Source organism: Rhincodon typus, chromosome 2 (genome assembly GCF_021869965.1).
Source record: "Rhincodon typus isolate 14 chromosome 2, sRhiTyp1.1, whole genome shotgun sequence".
In the NCBI taxonomy this organism is placed as follows: Eukaryota; Metazoa; Chordata; class Chondrichthyes; order Orectolobiformes; family Rhincodontidae; genus Rhincodon; species Rhincodon typus.
Genome location: NC_063333.1, coordinates 57,861,383 through 57,885,070, shown reverse-complemented (window position 1 = coordinate 57,885,070; position 23,688 = coordinate 57,861,383). Strand labels below are relative to the sequence as shown.

The 23,688-nt window shown below is 39.1% G+C and overlaps 1 protein-coding gene and 1 non-coding gene across 2 annotated transcripts in view; one reads left to right on the top strand and one right to left on the bottom strand.

The window, feature by feature from the left end:
- Window positions 1-23,688, bottom strand: part of LOC109913433 (contactin-associated protein-like 2) — a 1,704,267-nt gene that overhangs the window by 521,658 nt on the left and 1,158,921 nt on the right. The window lies entirely within an intron of this gene.
- On the top strand, window positions 21,527-21,600 carry trnai-aau. Its single transcript has one exon. It is a non-coding gene; the product is annotated as a tRNA-Ile (tRNA).

Below are 23,688 nucleotides of genomic sequence, written 5' to 3'. Positions count from 1 at the left end.
AGAGTGCAGGAAGGAGTCCTAGCAAAACTGAAATCATTGGAATCAGGGAAAACTCCCCCCTGGTTGGAATCATACTTGGCACATAGGAAGATGGTGAGGTTGTTGGATGTCAGTCGACTCAGCTCCAGATATCTCTGCAGGAGTTCCTCAGTGTAATATCTTAGGCACAACCATCAACTTCCGCTTCGTCAATGACCTTCCCTCCATCATAACGTTAGGGTGGGGATATTTGCTGATGATTACACAATGTTCAGCACCAATTGCAACTCCTCAGATATCCATGTTCAAATGTAAAATGATCTGGACAATATCCAGACTTGGGCTAATAAGTCCCAAGTAACATTCACGCTGCACAAATGCCAGGAAATGACCATCTTCAATAAAAGACAACCCAACCAACACCCTTTGACATTCAATGCTGTTACAATCACTGAATCCCCCACGATCAATACTCTTGGGGTTGCCATTGACCAGAAACTCAACTGGACTCACCACATAAACACGGAGGCTACAAGAGCAGGTCAGAAGTGGGATACTGTGGCAAGTAACTCACCTCCTGACTTCCGAAGCTTGTCTACTATCTGTCTACAAGACACAAGTAAGGATTATGATGGAATATTCCCAACTTACCTGGGTTGATGCAGCTTCAACAACACTCAAGAAGCTTGACACCATCTGGGACAAAGCAGCACGCTTGATTGGCACCACATCCACAAGCATCTACTTCCTCCACCACCGACACTTAGTGGCAACAATGTGTACTATCTGCATGATGCACTGCAGAAATTCATCAATGATTTTTTGCACCTACCAAACCCACGACCACTTCCATCTGTAAGGACAAGGGCAACAGGCACAGGGGAATACCATGATATTCATGTTCTCCTCTAAGCCATTCACCATCCTGACTTAGAAATATATGATCACTCCTTCACTGTCACTAGGCCACAATCCTGAAATTCCCTTCATAATGGCATTGTGGGTCAACCTACAGCATATGGACTGTAACGGTTCAAGAAGGCAGCTCACCACCACCTTCTGACAGGCATCTAGTAATGGGCAATAAATACTGGCCAGCCAGCAATGCCCAAGTCCCATAAGAGAATTTATAACTGGAGATCAAAATCTATCCCACTGGACAATCCGACAATTTTAATCTGTTCAAAAACACAAGTTGCTGGAAAAGGTCAGCAGGTCTAGCAGCATCTGTGAAGAAAAAATCAGAGTCAACATCTCGGGTACAGTGACCCTTCCTCAGAACCAGATCCGAAACGTTAACTCTGATTTTTTCTTCACAGATGCTGCCAGACCTGCTGAGCTTTTCCAGCAACCTCTGTTTCTTTTCCTGATTTACAGCATCCGCAGTTTTTTCTGTTTTAATTTTATTGTGTTCTTTTTTTAAAGTTCCCCCAAATAGCAAAGTGATAATGACCAGATAATCTGTTTTTGTTGACTGTGGGATGCGTATTGACTTGGCCTTAAACCCTCTGTACTTTATTGAAATATATAATACTTGAGTTGCAAGTTATCTCACTGGAGAGTCTTAAGTCAATGGAATCTATTTACCTCATTTGTGTTGCATATTATTATACAAGGAACCACTGGCCTGCTACTCCTTTTGTTGCCACTTCCATCCATACCTGTTTGATTGGAGAGGCTTGCCCTTTCCTTCCATCCTTGGCGAACATCACCTCATTTCATTACCTCAGCAGAATCTCCAGGTAAGAGTCTGCAAATTAGTGAGCAGCTTATCCAGGTCTCTTTCCCAAACTGATTTTACTGAAGTATCAGGAATCATTATGATGTTCAGTTATTCTGATCCTTGCTGGATTGCCTGTAACTAGAAATCCTTCCCTTGTCAGAGTCTGTTCTATTTCACACCCGGCCAGTGAGATTGTTTGGGAAACTGGATAAAAGAAAGGGGATGCTAATACCAGGTCAAAATCTTGGAACTGTGAATATAACCAACATTGTATGGATTGAAACGGATCAAAATGGCAGCTCATCACCATTTTCTGAAGGGCAGATTGTTATGGGCAAAAATTGATATCATTGCTAGTGACACTCACATGCTAGAAATGAATGAGAAAGGGATGTTATTGCTGTGGTTGCATTAAATAACCACGGAAAAAGCCTCCTTTAATTGCAAAAGGCCGCCAGCTTGCCACTGGCCTCTTTGCTTTGCGGGAGGTCCGTTTACAGCATTATTTTCCAACACACTCGCCACTTGCCACGTATAACAAATTGGCAACAGACATGTGGTAAATGAAAGCAGTTACATTTTTGGAGATACACAATTCTAAATTGTGTTAAAGTTTTCATTGTAGATATTCAAGTGCATTTCACTGAACTGCCAATAGTCATTTCGTTCTAATTGAGGAAGAAGGAATCAATCAAGTTGCTGTCATACAGAACTTACATTGATCAGATCGCGGCTTTATTTATCAGAATATAGTTTAGTTATTGGGCTTCTAATAACCTGTTAGGTGAAGGACAACTCGCTCAATGAGACAAGAATAATAATCCACTCTATTGGTTACTTCCACTTGAAGAGTTGTGAATGTTATTGAATTTTTATGTTAGAGGACTGTGGAGATCAGTTTGTATGTTCAAAATTGAGATCGATAAATTGGATAAAGGGAATTAAGGGACAAAGGAACAGGATGGGAAAGTAGATTATGTAGAAGTTCATCCATGATCCTGTTCAATAGATGAGCAGGCACAATGAGCCAAACAGCCAACAGTGCTTCTATTTCTTGTGCTCTTGAATTCTGCTGCACAATCAGCATCTTAGCTTCAACTTCCGTGCTTTTTTTTTTGGAAAACAGATTTGACTTGCATGTTAAATTCAAACTAAATAATTGCAGAAAGTTGGGCTCATGGTTAACCATATTACTACCCCTTTAAAAGTGTGACTAATTGCTAATACAATGCTAATCAACCTCTCTGATCTAAAAAGTGAATAAATTAAACTGTTGAATCTTATTACAACTTGTTATAAATTCTTGTTAGAGAGATTTAATGAAAGTAAATATTTACTTTACCTTCTTTCTGTGCTTTACTTTCTATCTCTTTTTGTTTACTCTCTTAATCCATTCTTTTATTATCTTTCTTTATTTCTCTCACAATATGTCTCTTACTCACTCTGTTATTCCTTTTATCAGAATTTTACATGGAGGCAATGGTGCTGTCGTCCTTGTTGAAAACTCAACAACAAGCCAATGATGTGTCCTGCAGCCATTTAATGGCCCTTGTTGGGGTGGTGGGAGAGAGGCAAGGGGGAAAGAGAGAAAGAGAGACAGCATATTCAGTGAAGAAGAGGGACCACAGCAGATGAGTGAATACCTTAAGAGGATCTTTGTTGAGAACAGTCTCCCTTTAGTACAACAGCACCATGGACAAGAAGGCTATCCATGTAAATGCCAGCAGTGGCAGAGGGTCAATGTGTATGGTATGATTGCCGAGATATCCAATTTTGCAACCCCTCTTCTGTCTACTATCCATTCACCAGTTCCCAGTAACAATTCTTTCCATTGTGCCTTTTCTTTTTTCTTTAAATCTCATTTATTCAGGTGAATGACTGGACCTGTTGTTCATTAAGGTTTCAGTTGCCCTCTTGGTCTCATGAACTCACAATCAATTTCCACTTTCAGTAGATCATAGAGTAAATACTTTTTGAGTTGAGTGTAGGAAATTATCTGACTATCTATCAACACATGCATGTGATGCCCTGCTCTAACAAGGCTCTTATTGATATTGTTTATTCCAATTACCCAACCATTTTAGACAGAATGCAAGTGTTATCTGTCTTTTCAAGAGACAAAATAGTCACAGCCATTCCAAAGCTACTCCAAAACATAATTCTTCCACCTGTCCCTTTACAAATGATGCCCCACCTCTGAAAGTTCCAAAATATTTTCTTCTGCCAACTCTTTGGCATTATTCTCCATTTTTCTCTTTATCATTCTTTCCCGCACTGTTTAAGCTGATGTATTCATCCGTTACCCACTTTAAAATACCAGATCCATCCTTTGGCAATTTGCATTCTTCTCCCAGGTAACGCATGCACAATCTTTGTTTATTCTAAGCAAGTTGTTACAAAGGAGTGGTCGACACCGCTCTGATAATTAAAACCAAAACACCCAGAAAGGCTCGCCTCACCTTGTAATCTATTAAGGGAAATGTGAAAAGTGGTATACATGGCTCTCACCTCCCTATCTGTTAGAAAGGAGAGTTGAAATAAAATGAACTCCTGACAGTCACTCTACAATCAACAAGTAACAATTTATTTATCTAACTGTAACAGTTAACAAATTAACAGATCTACTTACAAACCAAACAATTCCCCCTTAACTACTAACTATTCCTGAACAAAACAAAATTCTAATGGTATACTGTTTCAATAGATATAAGTACTACTTATATAAACCAAATTAATTTAAAAAATCTTAATCTAGAAGTTACAGCCAGAATAAGTCTTCCAGAATGCTCTTTGCCTTCTCCGCTATCCTCCAGTCAGGAACACCTTCTTCCATTGAATTCTTGTGTCAGAAATATTAACTAAGAGTGCCATAGTACCTTTATTTAGATGGTGCTTACTCTGAGATCTTAGAGTTTTCTGTGAGATCTATAGATTTTCTCCTTCTTTAGAGTCGATGGCTGTTGAGAGCTGTTCTCTTAATAGATGGCAGTTTGCTCTCGTAGTGATTTTCAAATTCCCTTTTCTTTTATACCCTTGATGACCATTAATTTCCTGCAATAGCATTGGTTTGACATTGTCAGAATCATCAAATTTAAATTTAATTTGGCTTTGGTATCTAGGGGCGGTTTAAATTAATTGGCTAAATTCAAAAATCTGCTGTCTTGGTAAAAATGCTGCTTGGCTTTGCTGGCTAACAATATAGCCTTTTGATACAATGTTTCAATTTCAAGAACTCTGTGTGCATCTGCTGCTGCCTGCAGCCATTTTTTTGTTAATCTCCAAGCCTAAAAATACGCATCTTTTAAAGGGATGACGCACTCTTCCCCTCTATGATTTTACAACCAAATTCTAACGTCCTGCCTTCCGGCCCACAAGTACTATACCAACTTGGCAACACTAGCTAATTTTATGATCCTCCTCCTCCTCCCTCTTCTCAATGAATAATTCAACTCTCTTTCCCACCACCTTAGACTTAGTCCTCAGTTACACTCCATTCGTAATGAATGTTAGTGTTTTCCTCCCTCTTTCTCTTACTGTTGCATTTCTCCCCTTTCCTCCTGAAGTATTGGCCATGGAATTCGCCTCCATATCCTGACACCACAACACCACTGTTTGAAGTTTTTCCACCCCACATGATATTCCAAAATTTCTCCCAAGACTGCTGGGAGAAAAAAATCAGCACCACTGCATACTTTGAAAAATAACTTCTGATCCTGTGAGAATTCTGCAGACAATGTGTAGTAATGTACAATTCCTTCTAGTAGCAACAGGAGATTGGAGATTAGTAGTGGTAAATGTGTGTGGGTTGTGGGAGGGGGCATTGGGGAAAGGGTAGAAGTGGATGGAGCACAACATCGAGTAATTTCCATCCACAAGTATGGATAACCCTGAAATATTGACACTACACACAAAACAATACTCCCAATCTAAAACTAAAACACAGTCTGTCAAAGAATGACAGTAAAATATAACAGTTGTTAATTTATGCAATATGGTGCACTGTAAAAGATAAAATTCTATTAATCAGAAGACAGGGTCAAGTCTTATAAATTCACCTTGGTGTGGAAGTAGAGTGTGCTGTTTAAGATAAGCACTGTTGCGGCTGATAAGGACTTAGCGTTCGAGCAATAAAAATATTTTGGTTTCAAGTGTAAAGGAAGGAGTGTCTATTTCATTAGTCCATACATTTGGATGATAATTGGTTAGGCACATGAATTAATATTGGTGTTTCCCTTTCTAGATTTCAAGATGTTAAGATATTCTCTCATTCTTTGTGAATTAGCAGAGATGTAGGGCTGAATCTCACCATATTTTGCCTGTGGAATTTTTGTCATATTTCATGGAGGGTTTCCCTCCATGAGGTTAAGCAATTTTTCTCACAGATTCCCATTGTGGTATATGTCATTCAGGGCCCAAAATTTCACCTATAAAGTTTGTTTGCATCATGCTTTAAAAAATGGGAAATTTGCTATGTTTCAAAAAGTGTGTTTGATGTGATTACTCTTATAACAGGGTTGTATTTTAGAAAGCTCATGTTTTATTCAATGCCACTTTCACCAGAGATGGGGATTAGTCAAATCAATCACCTTTGACAACAGGCTGACCTGGGTCTCTTTGGATGTGCTTTACACCATGTAGGTTTGAGGCAATTACTGCTTCTGGTCTTTTTTTTGCTGCTGCTTTGATTCACCCGAGATTCCTGGCAAGTGTATGGATGTAGAAGGGCAGATGTCGGAAGACAAGGCAAGCTGCTCCTTAATTAAGCTGGTCATCAGACTAGGTCTCATTGGTCCACTCTCACATATGAATTGTAAGCAAGTTAGAAAAAAAAAGTCCCAGGTTTTTTTGATAAGTTTTATTGTTTTCTGAGGGTAAATTCCACACAATGCTGCTCTGTGATGATTGTTTACAATTGGATAATTAACATCTTAGTTTGGCATACATTTATTTTCACAAAAATGGTCCTGCCTTTGTGAAAAATGTTTCGAGCACGAACACCCATACAATTTTTCGCATGCAAAGTTGATGAAACATTCAGCATTTGCTGTCATTACTGGTCTGAAACTAACAGCAGCTTCGGCAGCCTGCGTATGTGCAGTTAAAAATTAAAACTTAGAAATTGTCAGTGATTCCACAATTCTCCAGAAGGTATACCGTGAAGATTCTCCTAGTCTTGAAACAATTAGAAATTGCTGTGTGTTTTGGAAAAACAAACCTTCAAGAAGTTATACTTTATTGAAAGATGTAAAACTGGTTTTCCAAAAATCACTGGATTCTGGAGAATTACTAGAGGATTGGAAAACTGCTAATGTGACACCCCAATTCAAAATGGGAGGGAGGCAAAAATCAGATAACAACAAGCTGATTAGCCTAACATCTATTGTTAGAAAGGTATTGAAATCAATTATTGAGGAAGTATTAGCAGAATATGTAGAAGATCATAATCTAATCAAATAGAATCGACATGGCTCCATGAAAAGGAAATTGTGTCTGACTAACTTTTTGGAGGTTTTCAAGGAAGTCTCAACCAGAGTAGATTGAGGAGAACCAAGAGATGTGTTGTATTTGGCCTTTTGGAACATGTTTGGCAAGGTACTTCACAAAAGGTTAGCTCATAAGAGTCGATGTTGGATGTAGTATATTGGCATGGATAGAGAATTGACTCATGGGCAGGAAACAGCAAGTGGGGATAATGGGTTCTTTTATCAGGTTGGCGACCAGTGACCCGCGGTGTTCCACAGGGATCAATGCTGGGACAACTGATATATTTTAATAACTTGGAGGAAGGAAGTAAAAGTACTGTAGCTAAACTTGCTGATACAAAAGTAGGCAGAAAGGCAGATTGTAAGAGAGATCCAAACAATTGATCAGATGTACCCTAGCACTCTGTGGGAAGCTCAGGAAGTGATTGTTGGGCCCCTTGCAGAGACATTTGTATCATCAATAGCCACAGGTGAGGTGCCAGAAGACTGGAGGTTAGCTAATGTAATGCCACTATTTAAGAAAGGTGGTAAGGAAAGGCCAGGGAACTATAGACCATTAGACTTGACCTCAGTGGTGGGCAAGTTGTTGAAGGGAATCCTGAGGATTTACATGTACTTGGAGAGGCAAGAACTGATTAGAGAAGTCAACACGGCTTTGTGGGTGGGAAATTGTATCTCACTAACTTGATTGAGTTCTTTTGAAGAAGTAACAAAGAGGACTGATGAGGGCAGAGCGGTGGATGTGACCTATATGGATTTCAGTAAGGTGTTCAACAAGGTTCCTTATGGTAGACTGGTTAGCAAGGTTAAATCACATGGAATACAGGGAGAACTAGCCATTTGAATACAGAACTGGCTTGAAGGTAGGAGACAGAGGGTGGTGGTAGAGGGTTGCTTTTCAGACTGGAGTCCTGTGACCAACACAAGGATCAGTGTTGGGTCCACTGCTTTTTGTTATTTATATAAATGTTTTGGATATGAAAATAGGAGATTTGGTTAGTAAGTTTGCAGAAGACATCAAAATTGGAGGCGTAGTGGACAGCGAAGAAAGTTACCTCAGAGTACAATGGGACCTTGATCAGATGGGCCAATGGGCTGAGGAGTGGCAGATGGAGTTTAATTTAGATAAATGTGAGGTGTTGCACTTTGGTAAGGCAAATCACAACAGGACTTATACACTTAATGATAAGGTCCTGGGGAGTATTGCTGATCAAAGAGACCTTGGAGTACAGGTTCATAGTTCCCTGAAAGTAGGGTGGCAGGTGGACAGGATAGTGAAGAAGGCATTTGGTACGCTTGCCTTTATTGGCAAATGCATTGATTATCTGAGTTGGAATGTCATGTATACGACATTGGTTAGGCTACTTTTGGAATACTGCACACAATTCTGGTCTCCCTGCTATAGGAAGAATGTTGTGAAACTTGAAAGGATTTAGAAAAGGTTTACAAGGATGTTGCCAGGATTGGAAGGGTTGACCTAAGTGAGAGGCTGAAAAGACTGAGGCTATTTTCCCTGGAGCGTTGGAGGCTAAGGGGTGACCTTCTGGAGGTTTATAAAATCATGAGGGGCATGGATAGGGTGAAGAGCCAAGGTCTTTTCCCCAGGATAGGTCCAAAACTAGAGGGTGCAGGTTTAAGGTGAGAGAGAAAAGATTTAAAAGGCATCTAAGGGGCAGCTTTTATGCAGAGAGTGGTGTGTTTATGGACTGAGCTGCCAGAGGAAATGTTGAAAGCTGACAACATTTGACAACAATGACAACATTTAAAAGTCATCTGGATGAGTTCATGAATAGGAAGGGTTTAGAAGGATATAGTTCAAATGCTGGCACATAGGACTAGATCAGTTGAGGAAGCCAAGTCGGCATGGATTAGCTGGGCCAAAGTGTCTGTTTCTGTACCGTATGACTCTGACTCCATAACTTTAAAATTGCCGCACTGATTTTGAAAAAGTAATTTGATGATTGTTAAATGTCAATTTTTGCCATCAGATACATTTACGATTATTCAGTTTCTACCTCAATCCTTTATTTATGTTCCAAACATTTATTTCACTATAAGTTTTTTTAAAAATCTAAAATTAAAAGAGAGTAATTCAGTGTGATTCACTTCCTAACTTTCTATCTGTGAGAATTTGTCAATGCGACCTTACTGCTGCTGGACACCTCAAATGTCCTCTGGATTTTGTGCCAGATTCGGGAAATTGGAGTTAGGTCTTTGCCACAGAGGTTACTGGATCTTTATGGTCAACCTTTAGAAAGGTTAACAGTGAACGCTGTGGCTTCACAGCTGACTGATAATATTTATGTCAAATCTAAATAAACATTATTATGATGAGAGTGAAATCTCTGAAACCTGTTTTTCTACTCAACCTGTTCATGGATGTTATTACACGCTTCTGGAGCAGGTGAGACTTGAACCCAGGCCTCCCAGGCTAGGAGTATAACAGTGTCGCAGGAGGCCCTGAAATCTCCAATGTACTGGTATGCCAAATTCAGACAGATGATAAAACATCCTTGAGAAGTTAGTCTTTTGTTTTTTTTAATTGACTTTGCACTGGACTGCAGTACCTTTTAACTTAATTGAAATCAACTGTCTTATCAACAATATGCTAGGAATAAGCAAATAATTGGCATTTAAGCATCAGTGCCATAGAAAACTCAGCATTGTAAATTTGTACAGATTCAAAGCAGATACCAATTTCAAATCTCCAGTCAAATAATGCTGCAATATAAAACTATGAAAAAATCCTTAAACACTTGAATAAAACATCAGTATTGATGTAAAACTTACCTTCCTTTTACAACTTAATATGCAATATTTTCTATGTAACTACTGTAACTGCACTTTCAATTAAAAGTAATCCATTGGCTTTAAAATGTTGAGGGTATTCTGAACTTGTGAAACATGAGACACAAATGCAAACCTTTCTTTCCAAATAAAAACTGCAAGTTAAAAAACAGGTCTCTTCCACTTTATTAGTGAAAATACTTTGTTGCTCGCAGACAGTGACTGATGCATTTTCTAACTCCGGGTTGCATTAATAGTCAGCAATTTGCTTGATTGTGAAACTTTCAAGGCTCTCTAGTTCTCCACTAATTTTGAAGGCTGAACAATGAACATAAAAGCTTGTACAATTTACCTTTACTGCACATGTGGCTCAGTTGCAAAAGAAATGTGAAACTAAAATTTGTCGGACAGTTTTGTCACAAATGTGTGTTAAAAAATAATAAGTTTTTTATGGAGAATTTTGAGAATGATCCTTTTTAAGGAGGGAAGAGGTCAGAAAGGTGAGAGATGGAGCAAGTATTTGGTTTATTAACGTTGATGCTTTCTTTTGTTTGAAGGATGCAAGCAATGATTAGAAGACTACATAGTTTAAACTTTTGAGGCACGGTGGCTCAGTGGTTAGCCATGCTGTCTCACAGCACCAGCAACTGAGGTTCAATTCCACCCTTGGTCGACTGTCTGTGTGGAGTTTGCACATTCTCCCCATGTCTGTGTGGGTTTCCTCTGGGCACTCTAGTTTCCTCCCACTGTCCAAAGATGTGCAGGTTAGGTGAATTGGCCATGCTAAATTGCCCATAGTGTTCAGGGATGTGAAGGTTAGGCGGATGGGTCTGGGTGGGATGCTCTGATGTTCAGTGTAGACTTGTTGGGCCAAAGGGCCTGTTTCTACTCTGTAGGGATTCTATGATGATGAATTTGTCGTCAACAGTTCGCAGATTTCGCTCTTGTCTGGCTTGTGAACAGATATATGCTTGAGGGAGGTGAATTAGTTTTACCAGTTCTCGATCAAATAATGGAATATTTGTCAGAAAAAGATGATTTGAGGAGAAGTAGGAAGTATTCCCTATTTTCTGAATTTTTGTTTGACAACAGCAGGTATTTTTCAAAAAGGATACACTTCATTTAATATTTATCTGTTTATGTGCTGAGACAACAAAAGACAAACAAGCTACCTTCAATATTTTTAAAGATAAGTGTTTTTTTTAATCTTTTGCATAAACAGATCAAAGTAAAAGAATTTAAAAAGCCCAATTTTCATGCACACCCTCAGGCACTTTGAGATTCACACACAGACTCATACACACACAAAAAAACCCATACACCCACCCATCTATAAGCTACAGAATGGGAGCATTGATTGCACAATTTATAATCTACCAAAGCTAAAGGCTATAGAACATTCAACAGTACAGCACAGGATCAGGACCTTTGGTCCATGATTTCTGCGCTGACCTTCATGCCATCCTAAATTAATCCCATCTGCCTGCACATGGCCCATATCCCTCTATTCCCTGCCTGTTCATGGATCTATCTACATGCCTCTTTTAAATATTGCTATCACATCTGCTCCTACCACCTTCCCTGGCAGCATGCTCCATTCATCTATTACCCTCTGTGTAAAGAACACTTGCCTCATATCTCCTTTAGAATTTTCCCCTCTCACTTTAAACCTAAAGTACCTGGCATTTGACATTTCTACCCTGGGAAAAAGACTCTGACTGTCATTCCTATCCATCCCTCTCATAATTTTATTTACTTGTGTTAAGTCGCTCCTCAGCCTCCTATGCTCTCATGAAAACAATCCAAGTTTGTCCAATCTCACCTTATAGCTAATACACTCCAATCAAGGCAATATCCTGCTTAACTTCTTTTGTGCCCACTCTGAAGCCTCCATATCCTTCCTGCTGTGTGGTGGTCAGAACTGCACACAAGACTCCAAATGTGGCCTAAGTAAAGTTTTATATGGCTCCAACATGACTTACTAACATCTTTACTCAGTGCACCAAACAATTAAGGCAAGCCTACCATTTCCCTTCTTTCCCATCTTATCCATTTGCATTGCCACTTTCAGGGAACTGTGGACTTGGATCCCAAGTTCCTTCTGTATATCAATGCCTCAAAGGGTCCTTTCATTTATTGTATTTTTCCTTTTGCATTTCGCCTCCCAAAATGCATCTCCTCGTGCTTGTCCAGATTGAATTCCATCCACCATTTCTTTGCCCAACTTTACAAATGATTATCCTGCTGTATCCTTTAACAACTTTCCTCACCATCCACAACTCCACCAATTTTCATGGTGCCTGCAAACATCCTAATCAGACCACCGATGTTTTCATCCAAATTATTTATAAGCAGGGATATTGCAAACAAGAGGTCCCACCACTGATCCTTGTGGAACACTACTTCTCAGTCAGAAAAGTACTTTTTCTTTTGCAGAGAGGATGTTTCCATTTCAATAGTTTCTCCAACATATTCTGTTTTTATTAAAGCTCTGTGCCAAATATAGAATATGGAATAATGATGTCCCTAATGCCATGATCTGCAACTGCATTACATCGCACCTGTTTCTTGTCTCCTCTAAAGTCCACGTAAAGCTTTCAGTCTTCAGTTTTGTGAATTAAAATCAATCTTTGATTACTCTGAACCAGAAACAAGCAACTAGCTCTCAATGCTTACATACACAGTTGTAAAATAGCACAATACAAACTATATTCCATTAGTTCAAGAAGTCAGCTCACCACTATCTTCTCAGTGGCCTGATCTGCGAACGCCACATCTCATAAATGAATTTTTAAAAAATATTCTTGAGTTCCCTGTTCTCCAACACACATTGGATTACATATGGAAAAAGCTGCCTGACCAAGTTTATTTTTAAACCTTTCAGAAAAGTAACAACTCCTTTCTGCCACTAAACCTTTTCGAAAAATAACAATTCCCTATGCCACTATTTTAACATCCAAACACAAAGTGTGTGTAAAACTGCTGGAAGCTTGTTTCTGTTGTGCTGTTTTATGGACAGAGTATGTAAGCATTGAGAGTCATTAGCTTGTTTTTTTTTGGCTTAAGGTAATCAAAGATTGATTTTAATTTACAAAGTCCAAAGACTGAAAGCTTTATGTGGGCTTTGGAGCAGACACGAACCAAGTGTGAAGTTATAGACTTGCATATTGGACACCTTTCATCACAATGTTTTAAATTGGAAACCTTGATGAAAACTTTCAAGCATTGAATGGCTTCCTATGTGTTGCAACATTTTATGTTTTTTTTAGAATGACAGTATTTTTACTTTTCTATGTTTGATTTATCACAGTTATCAATGTTATGTTCTAGCTTTTGCCAGATATTCACCTTGGATTCAGAACCTCCAACAACATCCAAGCAAACTTTGCATCATTTAGCAATCTGAGCTTGTCTTTTCCTGGCTTACATCTAATTGAAGAGTGTAAGCACTATGGAGCCAAACAGAGATCCATGGTCACTGTATTTTGGATAATTGGAATCTACTACATTATCATCTTGATTTTGGTAGATCAGTTCTAGGTTACACAGGTAAATTTAAACATTAAACAGTTAAATTAGTACCATTTGTTATTTTGCAGTCCTTTATATGTTATTCTCCTTGAATTGTTAAAATAACAAGGTGGTCTGCCTGTGTTAAGACTGAACTTAAAACTGATCTTTGAAGTATGGTTCCATCTTAGTTGGCTGCCATGAAGCACTCTAATTGAATTTCTACGCCTGATGGCCTCAGGCTATCCAATCTCATGTAGTAAGAAAACCAAACTAGAGCTCAAATTACTTTTGTTTTTGGATATCTTCAAAGGAAATATGAAACAAAGATTTCCCAATTAAAATTAGGTGATCAGACAGCAACGCAACTTAAGTCAATATTTCCCCATTGCTAACTATATTACATAAGTAATGTAAATATCCCTGCAAGATGCTTGTACTTGAATGTAATTGTTTGGCACCTTCCTCGGAAATCCAACAGATCTGTCCCAACCAGGTTGATCAAGCAGTGGTTGTAGAAATTAACATTTATTTACACAGCCAATCAGTCTGTTGATTGGCAAAATGCCACCAATACTATGCACTTATCAAACATTAACATATTAAACCATAGGAACCGCATTCAGACACACATTAGTACCATAATATATTAGAACATGTATTCTCATCACTGTCTAGATATAGCTGACAGTGACCAATTTTAACCTATTATATCATGCAATAACCAAGAAAGAAATGTCAATTGTTTGCCACAATTGGCAATGTATGGTATCTGAATAAAGTCAATAAAGAGTTTAAGATTGGTCTGTATCGCTTTAATTGCATTCAACATAAAATCTGTACTTTGCTCATCGGCATTTCAGCTACTGGTGGAGGCTAAAATAGTTTTTACTGTTTTTGTTTAAAGATAATTTCATTCAACTGTTCTCCTGTCTTCCTTCATAACAATGAGTCAATTATTGATTTAAACAACCTTTATATCTATTTTGCTACGTTTTAAAATTTTTGTTATCATGGGATAATGGAGCAGCCTTCATTTCTGGAAGCCTATGTTAGCATAAAACACTCCAAAATCATCGTTAGAAATGGGTCCTCACAATCAGTCACACCCTTAAAAGAGTTCTAACTGAACCAATGTTAGGTGTTTCTATTTCCCAGAGGTACCATACAGTGGTCATTGAGTGACATTACCTGGCTCTACAAATTTTATGAAGTCACCTCATGGTGTGTCAGAATCAAAATGAGATTGCCTGGACTCATCTGTTGCAGGACTCTTAGAACAGGAATGTGGAATAATCATCTATGATTTTATAAAATGGCAGAGAAGACTGAGAGTATGAGTGTTCTACTGCTCCTGCTAACTTGTATGTTCTTAATAATGTTATCGATCAGACCAGAACCTCCAAAGGATATTATGGAGGTAGCCTAGACCCAAACTTTTATATTTTTTTAAAAGGCAAGTGTTAGGCGCTGTATTCCAGATATGATTCCATTCGTCCTCCACTAAGCTTTAATCAAAACACACTTTATTCTTACAACAGAGTTAAAATGCAATGAAAAGAAGAATTTGGCAGAATTTTACTCTGTCAAAATACTTAACAAGATAATGTATTATTTAACCACCAATCGTCAACTATTCCAATGTAGGCAGCATTCCATAAACACCCCCTTGGCAAATGTAACGCAGCAACACTGTTATTGTTCTCACATGCTGTCTCTCTCCAGTCCAGGAGAAAGAAACGCCAAAAAGAAACAATGTGACCCTTTTGATTTTAAGAGGAAGCTTCTCTGTCTAAGACTTTACTCTAGCAACGGAGAACTCAAGCTTTCATCTCCAGCAACCAGTAAAAACTACCAACCGACTGAAAACAAAACCAAAATCCTTTAGGGATAGTAAGAACTGCTGATGCTGGAGTCAGAGATAACACTGTATGGAGCTGGAGGAACACAGCAGGCCAAGCAGCATCAGAGGAGCAGGAAAACGGACGTTTTGGGTTGGGGCCCTTCTTCAGAAATCTGATTTCAGAATGTGTTCCTCCAGCTCCACACTGCAAAATCCTTTAAGTCTGTGTGAATGTGATCCCTGCCCACTCAAGATTCTTTTGTCTTACTAGAAAATACACTCAGGGAGTACTCAAAGCTGTTTCCCAGCTGCCTGTTTGAAGGAGACATTTTGGTATCACTGTGACAACATCCCTCTGCAAGAGAAACAGGACAGAACACATCTCTTAAAGACACAATGTCATCCCAAGAGTTGAATGGAACGATTCTTATGTTATTGATCTGTATTTTAATTCAAGTCATAGGAATACAACTGTAATGGCTACCCTAGAGTCATACCCAGTACCCTACCTGAAATGTATTTTGTTTTTGTTCTGATAGAGCTTGTAAAGAGTATCACATTTACTATTCTAAACTGAGAGGATAAAGTGATGAGCAAGAAAGGTTTGTAATGATTTCCGCAACCATCTCATGCTTGTCAAAATTATATTGTTGAGTTAAAAAACTCGTTGTATGTAGAATATGTGTACAATTAATACCTGTTGTCTTGTGGATACTTCTGCTGTGCTACTTGTTATACTCCTCGTGAGATCTTGTATCTCAATGGTCTCAGGTTTTTCTTTTAAATTTATTCTTGGCTATCTGCAGAATTTTAAAATGGCAGAATTATTTGTTTTGTAACTGGAAAGCTTTCCACTGAAACACTAGCACAGTTACATTATCCCTTGCTCAAAGTGCCAAACTGATTCTTACAGAAATCTCATTATGTTTTAATAGAAAAATGTTTTTTCTAGGAAAATACAGCTGCAGTAAAATACATTACATTTAAGAAGCTGTCAAACTTCAACTTGTAATCAGATTAAAATTGGAAGACGAAATGTATTCTAAGGCATTGAAAAGAATGCCATGACTAGATACGAGGGCATAGCTAACCTTTGAGTATTGGAAAATAATTCTCTCTTAGGACCATCAAGAGCACTTTGTTGCTTAAAGACTAATGATTTGGATTACAGTATACAAGCAGAAGTTTCTGTGTATCTTGTTATTGAACTGTATATCCTCATTCAATGCACTAACTGTCATACAACGGTTTGTCTTTCACTACAGATATAATTCCACATCCTAGTGCATCTGTCATTGAAGTTAATCTTTTTCTTTAAGAGCACTCAAAACCAAAATAAAAGCACTTTGTCTCTCAAAGAGAATATTATAAATGTAATGATACCATTGAGTAGTTTTTCAAATCTCATCTCTTGTTAAGATGCCAATTTGAATTGCTTCATAATGTGCACAAAAAAGAAGCCTGTTCAATTTGTGGCAACAGGAGACTATCTTCCCTTTTCCCTTAATTCGTTCTTCCTGCGCTATCTCCTGGCTGTAGGAAGAAACTCCTTAGTTTCTCCTATACCATTTCTGGACAACTACCAGCAGAGGCTCAAGATTTGTCATTTTTCCATTCCTTCTACCAGAAAGATGGCAGGTCAGTGCTTGGTATCTCCCTACATGATGCATTTGAAGTTGATAACTCAGTGAAAATAGCAGTGCAGATTGACCTAAAGCCACTTCTTGCCTTTCTGACATCACATTGTAATGACAATGACCAACCATCACCATTACATTTCCCACAGAATATTCAGCATTGACTGAGATTAACCGTTACAGAGTCATAGAGTCATGTTGATATACAGCATGGAAACAGACCATTCGGTCAAACTCGTCCATGACAAACTGGTATCTGATATAAGTCTAGTTCCGATTGCCAGCATTTAGCCCATATCCCTCTAAACCCTTCCTATTTAACTACTCAACCAGATGCCTTTTCAATATTGTAATTGCACCAGCCTCCACCACTTCCCCTGGCAGCTCATTTCATACACACACCACCCTCTGTGTGAAAAAGTTACCCCTTAGTTCCCTTTTATATCTTTCCCCTCACACCTTAAACCTATGCCCTCAAGTTTTACAGTCCCCTACCCTGGGGAAAAGACTTTGTCTATTTACCCTATCAATGCCCCTCATGATTTCATAAACCTCTATAAGGTCACCCTTCAACATCCGATGCTCCAGGGAAAATAGCTCCAGCCTACGCAGCCTCTCCCTGTAGCTTAAACTCTCCAACCCTGGCAACAACCTTGTAAATCATTTCTGATCCCTTTCAACTTTTACGAAATCCTTCCTATAGCAGGGAGACCAAAATTGCACGCACCATTCCAAAAGTGGCCTTACCAATGTCCTGTACAGCTGCAACATGACCTCCCAACTCCTATACTGAATGCACTGACCAATAAAGGCAAGCGTACCAAACGCCTTCTTCACTATCCTATCTTATGTAATAAATTCTATTTGTATTTGAAACATGCCTTTCACATGGACACATTGACATGCTTTGAATGCAGTGAATGTTGTTATGTAGACATTTAGTATTCTGTTTCAGCAGCCTACATAGTGAATCGTTACTTTTAAATTGACAGTGGTTGAGGGCACTAAGAGAACCTATATCTTCTTCAAATAATTTATTGCGACCATTGGTAATTTTCATTTGTTTTTCTCTGATTTGGCACTGGAACTTGCAGTAGAGAATTGAAATTTGAACTTTGAATAGCACCTTGTTTTTTTAACAGAAGAAAGAACAAAAGACATGTTTGCTGTTGAAAGCTTGCCTGAGAAGATAATGCAGACTAATTGCTGCTCAGTAGCGGAATGTTTCTGTGCTTAGGGACTGGCAGTTAGTTGAATGTTGAATTGGTCAGTCAAGGAGGAATGGTGCTGATCAGCCAACCACAGAGAATGTTGAGAGAAAAGAGAAAACAGAAGTGTGAACTGGCTCTGACTGGATTTTCAACAGGAGGCAATTTTGTTTGGGAGCTTTGGGATTGGATTATGTGTTTGATTTTTCTCTCTCTAGTTATTTTCCAGTAATTGACTTGATGAAAGTTCTGTTAAAAGAATCCCCGACGTAAGAAATAAGTAAACGTCTCCAAAGATCTGCAAATGCTGTTTACATTGACCGGTGATTTTGGAATTCAAGCAGTCCTGTGTGCCCGTAATATAACCCATTCTCCCTGGTTTTCATGAAGGCCTTGTATTCATTGTTGAAATAGTTATTGAACTGGAGAAGTATAATTCTTTCATTTACTTTTTAAAAATTTATCCATTAAATGTGTCTGTTTGTCTGTGCCTGTGATTCGTGATTGGCAGTTTATAATCAAAGAAAATTTGACTTAGATCATTGATATTTAATAGATTACCTTTTAGCTTATCTGTGTTCTGCGAAAATTACGCTCTTAACAATAATTTTCTTTTGTTTAAGCTCTAAATTTGGTGCCTAAGATCGGTTATTTGTAAAGTCTGGTTGTCCAGAGACAGGATATTCTGTATGGTGAGGATTCCTACACTTCTACACAATGAATCAGCTGGGAATCAGCTATTGATAGTGGCTGCCCCATAGTCATTTTGCACCGCAACGTGATTTGATTGGCTGGAGACAGACATTATGATGATAAGTTAGAATCCCTAAATGTCAGGAAAAATTCTAGCCCTTAAATCCAAACTTTTTTTTTCAATAGAGGACTGCTGTAGAGACAAAGTGGCTGCAGATATAAATTCAGTGGTTGGCTGGCAAAAGTTGTGTATAAGATTGATAGAATGTGACACCTAAGGTGTCAAACAAGCTTTGAGCAGAGAGAGAGAAAGAGTGAGAGACTTGAGATAACGAAAGTGTTGACTATCTACTGCCACCCCCATCCACCTCCATTTCTCTCTCCACCCACCTCCCTGAGACAGCAGACAGTCTCTTTGTTATCCCTTTCTAGGAATATACAGAAAAGATGTTAAAAGGACAGCTTTAACACTAGTCTGTCTATTATTACTAGGCTGTTGTGGACTAGTATTCTGTGTGTCTAGTATACTGTGGAAGTCGCAGCTTGAGAACAGCCAGTAAGCAACCCTGCACTGCAAATAAAGAAAAGACTGAATCTCTTTCACTTTTATTTTTTTTAATTCATTTTGTCGGATGTGGGCGTTGCTGTCTGGCCAGCATTTATTGCCCATCCCTAGTTGCCCTTCAGAAAGTGGTAGTGAGCTGCCTTCTTGAACTGCTGCCATCCACTTACTGTGGGTTGACCCACAATGCCATTAGGGAGGGATTTTGACCCAGCGACAATGAAGGAGCAGCAATATATTGCCAAGTCAGGATAGTGAGTGGCTTGGAGGGGAATTTGAAGGTGGTGGTGTTCCTATATATCTGCTTTGCTTGTCCTTCTAGATGGAAGTGGTCATGGGTTTGGAAGATGCTGTCTGAGGATCTTTGGTGAATTGTAAATCAACAAAAAGAAAAAGGGGGGGATTAGATCAACAGAACTTCAATCAGCCTACAAAATCAGAAGGGTCCCGACCGAAATGTCAGCTTTCCTGTTTCTCTGACGCTGCCTGGCCTGCTGTGTTCCTTCAGCTCTATGCTTTGTTATATCTGAGTTGAAAATCAACTATTCATCTGCCAATGTCACCACTACCAGTGCAACCCAATAATGGCTGAGTCAGTATCTTGCCTGTGTTCATGAACAATTCAGAGAATGATCCATGTAGCCTTCCTTTCCTTTAATCTATTTGGATGCACTACTTATTTCTAATCTGTGTATGTTCATTGTATAAGTATTTCCTCTTGTACGTAGGAATGAATAAACTCTCTTTTTGTTAACTTGTAAACATTTAATTGTTAATATCTTGAGGTATCCTGCCTGGAACCATAATGAACATCACCAGGGCTCTGGCCGAAGTACTGGGCTTCTGCCCCTCACTCAGGAGGATGTCAAATCTCAGAATTCTGCCCGCTGACCTGATTGGCCACTAGCTCTATAGTTCTAGCAACACCAATGGCACAGTGGCCATGACAGGAACTGCAAGAGATTCCACCTTCAAAGTTTTGGAGTCTAGGACCTGGTAGATGCGGGTAGACCTATGGTGGGCTGGGGAGGTAAAGACTATTGGGTGTTTAGAAAGGGAGGAGTTTCTTATTGGGGAGGCTGGCCGATGTATGGAGGTCATGACAGAACCTGTAATGCAAAGTTTGTGGGATGTTGGCGTGGAGCGAAGAGGTGTCTGTTGTGGGAAACAAGTCTTTGAAGTAGGTGACTCAAGGCCCAAGCACAGTGACTTTTCAGGCATCCCCCTCTCTGTCCTGACCTCTCCTTGATGGCCTAAAGAATGATGCTGAGTGGGAAAGGACTTTCAGTGGTCATTAGTCATCCTCTTAACTGCCTCAAAAGGGGAAGCAAAGACAGTTGTTCAATCTCGGCTTCACCTGCCCTACTGTAAAATTAGAGGTAGGTAAAGATAGTTGGACCTGGACATAGATTGAAGGAACTTCTGCAGGGATATACTGGGGTTGACCAGCTAGAAATATATCATCCACATTTCCCAAATCTTGAAAAAATTAGAAGATAATATCATTGAAGCAAGGGAGGTTGTGTGTTATTTGATTCCAGTTTTTAGTGTGGGCTAAACAGTTACCTTACATTGCTATAGTTCCATTCTAATCTGACCCTGAATATTACTGGTTCCTCATTTCTAATTGAGGTATATTTGTGCCATGTAATTCCTCATATTGTGAAAAGCAAGACTACAGAGCTGTGTTATACATATGAGTGAGTGCAAGATGTAAAATCAGAGTTGTACATACAAAAGCAACAGACATGTTAAAGTACTAATGTAGGTTTCTGTGAACACATAAACCATCTAAGTCAAAATCTAAGCCAGAAGAGGGCAAATATATTTGAACAGCCAATCACAGATGCTCCATTTAAAATGTCATTTCATGGAAAGAACACTACTAAAAAATGAATAACGTAGGTTGAATGTTTGAACCTATGTTTTAGAGATGTTGTCACTTATCGTTTATTATTGCACATCTTCTTTGTACAACTATATATCCTTGATATCACATGGAGACTAGAGCTGTGCACAATATTTTGCCTTTCTAAAGTTCCATTCAATTTTAACATATATTCTCTGTTATTCCTCTAGAAACAAACTTAGGAGCTGTGGCAGTCGGTTGGCTCAGCTGGGTAGACCTTGGTGCTAATAATGCCAAGGTCATGGGTTCAATCCCCATACTGACCAAGTGTGTTGGATCCTTGCTGCTAGTTGCATGCGTGGTGTCCTGATTAGAGACTTGTGATGCAGTCTCTGCTTTGGGGCAGCATGGTGGCTCAGTGGTTAGCACTGCTGCCTCATAGCGCCAGGGACCCAGGTTCAATTCCAGCCTTGTCTATGTGGAGCTTGCACATTCTCCCCATGTCTGCGTGAGTTTCTTCCGGGTCCTCCAGTTTCCTCCCACAGTCCAAAGATACGCAGGGTAGGTGGATTGGCCATGCTAAGATTGCTTATGGTGCCCCAGGATGTTTAGGTTGGGTGGGTTAGACATGAGGAAATGCAGCATTAGGGGAATGGGAATGGGTCTGGGTGGGATGCTCTTCAGAGGGGCAGTGTGGACCTGTTGGGCCAAAATGGCCTGTCCCCACTCTGTAGTGATTCTATTCTATTCTATGAGCTTGGCTTGTTTAATTTGAATGACCTTATCAATCTATTTCTCTCTGTTAAGTGATTAGCGACAGATAGATACTGAATTGCTAGGTAGCATTTGTTCCCGAGCCACATAGCCTAGCCATATAAGATTCAGCCAGTGTTCTGGCATGCTATTTGAAGAATATCTTCAAATATTCAAAGGCTCAATATTTCTATGCTTCTCCTGAACAAACAACAGTGGGTTCAGCGACAAAATGCTTAGGTCAATTAGTCTTTGGTATTTTCTCTTTCCCATACCATCCAAGCTTTTCCTCCTGTGTGTATCACACTGATCATTATATTTGCTGCATATTAGGTATATCAGGGAATGGTCCTGAAACAGTTAATGTCAAAAGTTTTGTTCGGCTCCATCAAATCTGGTGATGATTTGGATGGAGAAATGGACAGTCTACCAAGAGGTTCCAATGGAGATAATGTACCATCTCTAGGCCCTGATTATTTATTTAATTAAGCCTAACTAGTTAATGTAAATTGTACCTTTTGCTATCAAACAATAAACTGCACCTTGTTATGTGAGACAAGTGCCTCTTCTTGTTAAGACTCCTCCTGTTTTATTCTCTGCCACTGATAATTAGACAGCCTCTTTGATTTTCATAGAAAGGATAGGTGGTAGTGAACTACCTAGCTGCAAGTGGTTGGTATCCAGAGCACAATAGCCAGAAACAAGCATTAATAATATAACTTTTCAAAAGAACATGTGCATTAGTTAAATTTTAGGAGCAGTGGCATTTGTACACATCATGTCACTGAGTTTCAATAAGCATTTTCATTTCATAAACATTTCTACAAAAACAAGAACTGTTTTCAAGGGAACTTTGTATAGTGAAATTGTCCTTCAAAGCATTGTTTGCATCAAGGTATTGGTATTAACTCTCATTTTATTTACTTCAAAAGGTAAATTATTAATTCAATGTCAGTGTTTTTGAAGAAAGATCCTGCATTTGCGTAGCATTTTATCACATACTCAGGAAAGCTCAAAGTGCTGCCCTGTCAATGAATTACATTTCAAGTGCGGTTATTGTTCAAGTCCATTTACATTGCTCCAAAAGATTAATCTCTCAGTACTTCAATGTCAATGGCACATCTTTCAGTTCAAACGTTCAACCAATTCTATGTCTGCCATCTGAAAGCAAGCAAATGGCAGTACTGTGGTTGAGAAAATCAAGAGCAACTTGCACCTTCTTTTGCTTCTAAATTAAAGGAAATTGTCAGTCAGAGTGGGTGTGGAGATGATGGTATGGTGGGAGCGAGACAAAAAAGGATGTTTAGCTATGAGGCTACAGTCAACAATTCTCTGTTAACTTTTAGGAAATGAGGCCTCTACATGGTCTGTCGAGGAAAAATGTTCAGTGTGCATTACTCTTCTTTGATTAGAGGAATAAAGAAATCTTGTAAAAATTGTGCAATGTTTTGCTGGGACCGCATTTGGAATACTGTGAGTAGTTTTTGTAGTGATTGTAATGAGGTCAACTGGGTGGACCTCAAAGAATGAGTTCCCTGATTGGACCAGATTAACAGCCTCAATCAGGGAGCTCTGGCCAACAGATAACAACAGGAGTTGTCATACATCCTGAGATAACAAGGTGCAGAGCTGGATGAACACAGCAGGCCAAGCAGCATCAG